The sequence below is a fragment of the Macaca mulatta genome, chromosome 6, assembly GCF_049350105.2.
Source record: "Macaca mulatta isolate MMU2019108-1 chromosome 6, T2T-MMU8v2.0, whole genome shotgun sequence".
Lineage (NCBI taxonomy): Eukaryota > Metazoa > Chordata > Mammalia > Primates > Cercopithecidae > Macaca > Macaca mulatta.
In genome coordinates this window covers 82,215,080-82,223,886 of record NC_133411.1, presented here as the reverse complement: position 1 = coordinate 82,223,886, position 8,807 = coordinate 82,215,080, and the positions used below count along the sequence as shown (strand labels likewise).

Below are 8,807 nucleotides of genomic sequence, written 5' to 3'. Positions count from 1 at the left end.
AAGAGACTGATGTCTTCAAAATATTAAGGGAAAAATATTTTCAACCTGAAATTCTGTGCCCAACCAAACTACCCATCATGGATAATAATAAAGAAAGTTACTATAAATTATGCTCTATCAAAATAAAGAATAAGATAGGGGATAGAGGAAACAGGAGATTCAAATAGGTGACAGGCAAAAAGAATTCCCTGGATGGTGCTAAAGTGAAGTCCCAGTATAACAGCTGAGAGGGCTCAGCCTTCAGAGCAACCAGTTCTGCCTATAGAATAGAGGGCATCAGAGGCAAAGTCATCAGGGGAAAAAATTAATTGATAGATTACCTGATGTGTTTGACTGTTTTGATAAGTAATTCATTGATCTGTTGGAGCATTTCGGGATTAAAAATTGGTGATAGGTACATAGAAAATCAGGCAAACAATTTTAAACTTCAGAGTAAAAAAAAATTGTCTTTAAAATATTGGAATGTGTATTTAGTGAAATTCAATAACCTTTAAGAATGAAAAAAAATCACTCAACAAAACTACCTCAACACAATAAAGGCCACCTAGGAAAAGTCCACGGCTATCATAGTCAAGGTGAAAGACTGAAAGCTTTCCCACAAGATCAGGAACTAGACAAGAATGCTCACTTTCAACACTTCTATTCAACATAGTGCTAGAAGTCTTAGCCAGAACAATTAGTCAAGAAAAAGAAATTAAAAGCACCCAAAAAGAAGAATTAAAATTATCTCTATTCATAAACAACAGAATCTTGTATGTAGAAAACCTTAAGGATGCCACAAAAAAAACCTGTTAGAAATAATAAACAAGTTCAACAAAGTTACAGGATTCAAAATCAAAACACACAAAAAAGCTATATTTCTACACACTAACAATGAATAATCTGAAAAGGAAATTAAGAAAATAATTCAATTTATGGTAGAATCAAAAAGAATAAAATATTCAGAATAAGCAAGCCAAAAGACTTGCACACTGAAAATTACAAAATGTCACTGAAAGAAATTAAGGCAGACACAAATAAATGGAAAGATATCCTGTGTTTATAGATTGGAAGACTTAATATAATAAGATGTCAATACTCTACAAAGTGATCTACAGATTCAACGCAATTCCTATCAAAATCCCAATGATGTTTTTTTGCAGAAATAGAAAAGCCCAGCAAAGGAATTGAATAGATATTTCTCCAAATAAGATATACAAATGGCCAATAAGCATATGAAAATATGCTCAATGTTATTAATAATTTTGGAAACGAAAATCAAAGCCACAGTGAGGTATTGCCTCCCAGCCATTAGAATGGCTGCTATTGAAAAATAAAGAAAGAAAGAAAATAGATATTGGTGAGGATGTGGAGACATCTGCACTCTTATGAACTTTTGGTGGTAAAATGGTACAGCTGCTATGAAAAACAGTATGATGGTTCCTCAAAAAATTAAAAATAGAAATACCATATGAATCAAAAACTCTACTTCTGGATATTTAGTGAAAAGATTTGCAGTTAGGGTCTCAGGGATATTTATACACCCATGTTCATAACAGCATTATTCACGATAACCAAAAGTAAAAGCAACCCAAACATCCATTGATGGATGAATGGATAAACAAAATATGGTATGTAATATAATGAAATATTATCAAGCCTTAGAGAGGAAGGAAATTCTGACACATGCTACAACCTGGATGAATCTTGAGGACATTAATTAAGTGAAACAAGTCAGTCACAAAAAGGCAAAAATCATATGACTCAACTTACATGAGATATCTGTAGGGAAGTCAAATTCAAAAAAATAGAAAGTAGAATGGTTGTTCCCAGGGGCTCGGGTGAGGGGAAAATGGAAAGTCGTTTAACAGGTATGAAAAAATTCTGGAGATTGGTTGGACAACAAACTGAATATACTTACCCTACTGAAGTGTACACTTAAAAATTATTAAGATGGTAAGTTTTATATTATGTGCATTTTACCACATTAAAGCAACTTTTATTTTGAGACAGGGTCTCACTCTGTCACCTACGCTGAAGTACAAGTGGCATGATCACAGCTCACTGCAGCCTTGACCTCCCAGGCTCATGCGATCCTCCCATGTCAGCCTCTCAAGTAGCTGGGACCACAGGCACATGTCACCATGCCTGGCTAATTTATTATCATTATTATTATTTCTAGAAACAAGATCTCACTATGTTGCCCAGGCTGGTCTCAAACTTTCAGGCATAAGCAGGCCTCCTGCCTTAGCCTCCCAAAATAATGGGATTACAGGCATGAGCCACTGCACCTAGCTAAAACAACATTTTAATATACTATATTACATTATTCAGCAGTGGACAACATCTACATATGTACTTATAATAATGTAGCACTCATTATTTTTAGACAAAAATTTGCAATATAAATAATATTTGCAAGAGAGTGGAAGTTTAGGGTTGGGGAAGAGAGGAGTAGTGGAAGAGAACCAAATTTTCTATGTCAGGAAGTCAATAACAGATAATGTCTAAAATTGGAAAATCAATATGGGGAAACATAAACACATCATTCAGAAATAGAGGATAAACACCTGTGATTGGCCTCAGCTCTATGTTTTATTCTTTTCCTGCTCTCTTCTAATAAGGGTGTTATCTGTTGTCTGCATGCTATATTCTCCAAGTTTCCATGTCTGTTGGAGATAGCTAGTTTGACTAATGGAAAACACTGTCAGGAAACTGAATGTGAAGAGGAAAAGACAGAATATTTTCCTCCTTCCTTCTATGCCTCAGGTGACATCTTAAGTGATGTCTATGTTTCTTCCATGGCTCCAGCTCCTGACAGACAAGCTTCCATGGTCCTAGGTTCTGCAGGATTAACCTAGCTACTGGGCTTACCAGCACCTCTTCTCTTTTTCTCTCCAGCCTAATCTATCTAATGTTGCTAGTCTCTGAGTTGCTCACCAACCCCTGTTTGGCTTCTCAGCTTTTCCATGACTAATGCCTGCATAAAAGCTTATTGCAAGAGTTTTGTTTCTGCATAGTGTTTAGCTGGGAAGGTATCATTCCTGTCCCAAGTACAAGAAAAATGTATGAACTATAGAATCAGAATATTTCTTAATCTCATTAGAGAGCTGATGTAAAGAGCAACCAAATAGACTGAAAGCCAAGGAAAGATAAGAGCCTCCAAGGTGATACAAGCACTGGCTTAATTGTGGCAGAGTACTGGGGGAAGAGATACTGAACATCATAGAAGTGGGTAAGACGAATTCAGTTTAAAATTTTAAGTTGCTAGGCCTCATTTGGGCTAGTAGGACATCATAGAGCCCTGGGAGTTTCAGACATGAAGGAGGTTTATGCCCACTTGCAGTTCTTCTCCACATACCTCCAATGGGGGTGTGTGGAGAAGAACGACAAGTGGACATGAGAAATATTTGGGGCAGGGCAGGAGAAGAGGGCCTCCATCAGTAAAGTGAAAAAGGCACAAAACCCATCTGGCTCCTCCTCTTCTGTGGAACAAAGGCCTTAAGTCAGTCGGGGAAAGGTAGCAAACCCTGTCACCCACAGTAGAAGTTAATAAGCAAAGGATGCGCATTCAAGAATCAAAAATAACCTTTAAAACACAAAAGCAAAAACCTAAGTATGACTAATAAGCAATAGTGGAGATAAACTGAAATATTATAAAATGCTCAACTGACCCCCCCCCAAAAAAAATAAGAGGAAAAAAGGAACAAAGAACAGATGGGGCAAATAAAAAACAGGTATCAAAATAGTAGTTTTAAATTCAACCATATCAATAATCACATTAAATGTAAATGGTCTGAACTTTCTAATTAAAACAGATTATCAGAGTAGACTACAAGAAGTAGATTACAGATAAAAGGACAAAATAAGATATACTCTGCAAAAATTCATTGTAAAAAAAAATTGGAATGGATAACATCAGACAAAGTATAGTTCAGAACAAGGAATATTACCAAGAATAGGAGGTAAACTTCATAATGATAAAGGGGTAAACATATCAAAAAGATATAACAGTCCTAAATGTGTGTGTATCCTGTAACAGAGATTCAAAATATCCAAGGAAAAGGCTGATAGAACTGAAAGGAAAGTAAACAAATCCACAAATACAATTGGGAGCTTCAACAGTTTTTTTCATTAGTTAATAAAACGAGTACACAAAAAAAATCAGTACAGACACAGAAGACTTGAAAAATACAACCAACTGGACCCAACTGATAAATGTATAGAATATAATATTCAAAAAAAGAATAAACATCCTTTTCAAGTACACTCACAATAGTAACCAAAATAGACCATTTTCTGGGCCACAAGGAAATTTAATCAGATTGAAATCATATAGAGTATGTTCTGTTACAAGATAATTAAATTAGAAATCAATAACAGGAAGATATAAGGAAAATTCCCAAACATTTAGAAATTAAACAATATACCTCTTAATAATGCATGGGTCAAAGAACACATCAGAAAGAAAATTATAAAATATTTTAAATGGAATGATAATGGTAACATCAAAATGTGTGGGATAAAACTAAAGCAGAGCTTAGAGCATAATGTATAGCCTTAAGTACTCATATTAGAGAAGATCTAAACAAGCAAAAATTACAAAATTTCCAGGAGAAAACATGGAAGAAAACCTTTACACTCTAGATATAGCAAAAATTCCTAGGTGAGAAAGAAGCATGAACCATTTAAACAATTAACAAATTAGACTTCATCAAAATTTTGAAATTCTGCTTTAATTTAATTTTATTTAATTCTAAGTTCCAGGATACATATACAAGATGTGCAGGTTTGCTACACAGGTAAACGTGTGCCATGGTGGTTTGTTGCACCTATCAACCCATCACCTAAATATTAAGCCCTGTATTCACTAGCTATTTATCCTGATGCTCTTCCTCCCCTCGCTCCCCTGACAGACCCCAATGTGTGTTGTTCCCCTCGCTGTGTCCATGTGTTCTCATTGCTCAGCTCCCACTTATAGGTGAGAACATGAGGTGTCTGGTTTTCTGTTCCTGTGTTAGTTTGCTGAAGATAATGGCTTCCAGCTCCATTCACATCCATGCAAAGGATGTGATCTCATTCCTTTGTATGGCTGCATAGTATTCCATGGTGTATATGTCCCACATTTCCTTCATCCAGTCTGTCATTGATGGGCATTTGGGTTGATTCCATGTCTTTGTTATTGTGAATAATGCTGCAATGAACATACACATGCATGTATCTTTATAATATAATTATTTATTTTCATTTGGGTAGATAACCAGTAATGGGATTGCTGGGTCAAATGGTATTTCTAGTTGCAGGTCTTTGAGGAATCGTCACATTGTCTTCCACAATGGTTGAACTAATTTACATTCCCATCAACAGTGTAAAAGTGTTCCTGTTTCTCCACAGCCTTGCCAACATCTGTTGTTTCTTGACTTTTTAATAACTGCCATTCTGAATAGTGTGAGATGGTATCTCATTGTAGCTTTGGTTTGAATTTCTCTAATGATCAGTGCTGTTGAGGTTTTTTTTTCGTATGTTTGTTGGCTGCATAAATATCTTCTTTTGAGAAGTGTCTTTCATATTCTTTTCCCACTTCCTGATAGGGCTGTTTGTTTTTTCTCATAAATTTGTTTGAGTTCCTTGTAGGTTCTGGATATTAGACATTTGTCAAACGGATAGATTGCAAAAATTTTCTCCCATTCTGTGGGTTGTCTGTTCACTCTGATGATAGTTTCTTTTGCTATGCAGAAGCTCTTTAGTTTAATTAGATCCCATTTGTCAATTTTCACTTTTGTTGCAATTGCTTTTGATGCTTTTGTCATGAAATCTTTGCCCATGCCTATGTCCTGAATGGTACTGCCTAGCTTTCCTCCTAGGGTTTTTATAGTTTTGGGTTTTACATTTCAGTCTTTCATCCATCTTGAGTTAATTTTTCTATAAGGTGTAAGGAAGGGGTTCAGTTTCAATTTTCTGCATATAGATAACCAGTTTTCCCAGGACCATTTATTGAATAGGGAATCCTTTTCCCATTGCTTGTTTTTGTCAGGTTTGTCAAAGATCAGATGATGTATATGTGTGCTCTTATTTCTAAGATCTCTATTCTGTTCCATTGGTCTATTTGTCTGACCCCACAGAAATACAAATAACCACCAGAGAATACTATAAATACTTCTATACAAATAAACTAGAAAATCTGAAGAAATGGAGAAATTGCTGGGCAAATGTACCTTCCCAAGAGTGAACTAGGAAGAAATTGAATCCCCGAATAAACCAATAACAAGTTCTGAAACTGTGGCAGTAGTTAATAGCCTATGAACCAAAACAAGCCCAGGACCAGATGGATTCACAGCCAAATTCTACCTGAGGTACAGAGGAGCTGCTACCATTCCTTCTGAAACTATTCCATATAATTGAAAAGGAGGGACTTCTCCCTAACTCTTTTTAAGGCCAGCATCATCCTGATACCAAAACCTGGTGGAGATACAATAAAAAAAAGGAAACTTAAGGCCAATATTCCTGAGGAACACTGATGCAAAAATCTTTAATAAAATACTGGGCAAACCAAATCCAGCAGCACATCAAAAAGCTTATGCATCACAATCAAGTTGACTTCATCTCTAGGATGCAAGGCTGGTTCAACATACACCAATCAATAAACATAATTTATCACCTAAACAGAACCAATGATAAAAAGCAACCTTAGATGCTCCAGAAAAGAGGCTGAGAAAATTTAAGTACTGAGGAAAAGATACATCTCTGAGGTGACAGCAGAGGATGGCAGTCAGCCTGGAGGACTGAAAGGCCAAGAAAGATGAACAGACCTTAAAGAGAAGGAATATCACCAGCTTCTTCCCTGACACAGCTTCCAAAAAACCAGCCAAAGGGGTGGCAGTTGGCCTCACTCTGGGTGAAATAATCAAAGGTGTGAATAGCTCAGATTCAGTCCTTTGTTTCCAGGCCACCCAGACAGCCAGGAAAATGCTATCCCAGGAAAAGAACCCCCCTCTGAAATTGATCATTGAAGCACTCCTTGTTCCCAGGATGGTGGAGTTCCTGAAGTCATCACTTTACCCCTGCTTGCAGTTTGAGGCCGCCTAGGCCCTGACCAACATTGCTTCAGGGACTTCCGAGCAGATTTGAGCTATGGTAGAAGGGGGACCCATCCAGCCCTTGATCAAGCTCCTGTATTCCCCCAGTGTGGCTGTGTGTGAACAGGCAAAGTGGGCTCTTGATAGTATACCCTGTGACAGCCCAGAGTTCAGAGATAACATCATCTCAAGCAATGCCATCCCACATCTGCCGGCCCTGATTTCACCCACCCTACCAATCACATTTCTGCGGAACATCATTTGGACCTTGTCGAACCTGTGCCAAAAGAAGACCCCATGCCCTTGCGAAACTGCAGTGAAGCAGATGCTGCTGGCCCTCTCACTCCCGCAGCACCACCACGGCAAGGTTCTCTCAAGCCTGCTGGGTGCTGTCCTACCTCACCAATGGCTACAAAGAGTGCATCAGCCAAGTAGTTGACACGGGGGTCCTGCCCAGGCTTGTAGCACTCATGACCAGCTCAGACCTCAATGTCTTGACCCCTTCTCTCTGTACTGTGGGGAACATTATCACAGGCACAGATGAGCAGAAACAGATGGCCACTGACGTGGGCATGCTGAACATGCTGCCCCAGCTCCTGCAGCATAACAGGCCCTTCATCCAGAAGGAGGTGACCTAGGCCTTGAGCAATATGGTGGCAGGGCCCTCTCACCACACCCAGCAGCTGCTTGCTACAACATCTTGCCTCCCTTGGTGGCTCTGCTAAAAAAAAAAAAAAAAAGCGGAGAATTTAAAGTCCAGAAAGAGGCTGTCTAGGCGGTGGCTAACTTTGCAATGTGGGTCACCATGGTTTAGCTGATCCTCCACTCTGGGGTCCCGGAGCCACTGGTGAATCTGCTCATTGCCCCAGATGTTAAAATTGTTCTCACCATCCTCGATGTCATCTCTTGCATCCTCCAGGTGGCAGAGAAATGGTCTGAGATGGAAATCCTATGTTTTCTGATAGAAGAACTCAATGGGATCAATAGAATTGAGGCTTTACAACTGCATGAGAACTGTTAGATTGGCCAGTCTGCTTTGAACATCATTGAGAAGCACTTTGGTGAGGAAGAAGATGAGAGCCTAACTTTACTGAGCCAAGTCCTAAACCAAGATTGTGAATTTATAGATTATGAATGCTTAGCAAAAAATAGCCAAGTTCCATAACTCCTAAACCAACAACCCACTGGGGGAACCCACCCCCAATATTTCAACATAGGTTCTATTTTCCATAAGTGTCAGCCGGCTGAGAAATAAAGAGAGACAGTTCAAGGAGAGGAACTTTACAGCTGGGCTGCCAGGGGTGACATCACATATCGGTAGGACCATGATGCCCACCTGAGCCTCAAACCAGCAGTTTTTTATTAAGGGTTTCAAAAGGGGAGTGGGTGGAAAACAGGGAGTAGGTACAAAGATCACATGCTTCAAAGGGCAAAAAGCAGAACAAAGATCACATGCTTCTGAAGGAACAGGATAAAGGGTAAAAGCAGAACTACTGATAAGGGTCTATGTTCAGCGGTGCACATATTGTCTTGATAAACATCTTAAACAACAGAAAACAGGTTTGAGAGCAGAGAACCGGTCTGACCACAAATTTACCAGGGCGGAGTTTTTCCCCACCCTAATAAGCCTGAGGATACTGCAGGAGACCAGGGCATATCTCAGTCCTTATCTCAATTGCATAAGACAGACACTCCCAGAGAGGCCATTTATAGACCTCTCCCAAGGAATGAATTCCTTTCCCAGGGTATTAA

The 8,807-nt window shown here is 38.7% G+C and overlaps 1 pseudogene; it reads left to right on the top strand.

The window, feature by feature from the left end:
- The first annotated feature begins 1,798 nt into the window (after window positions 1-1,798).
- LOC100425724 (importin subunit alpha-8 pseudogene) lies at window positions 1,799-8,259 on the top strand (annotated as a pseudogene).
- Window positions 8,260-8,807: the final 548 nt, after the last annotated feature.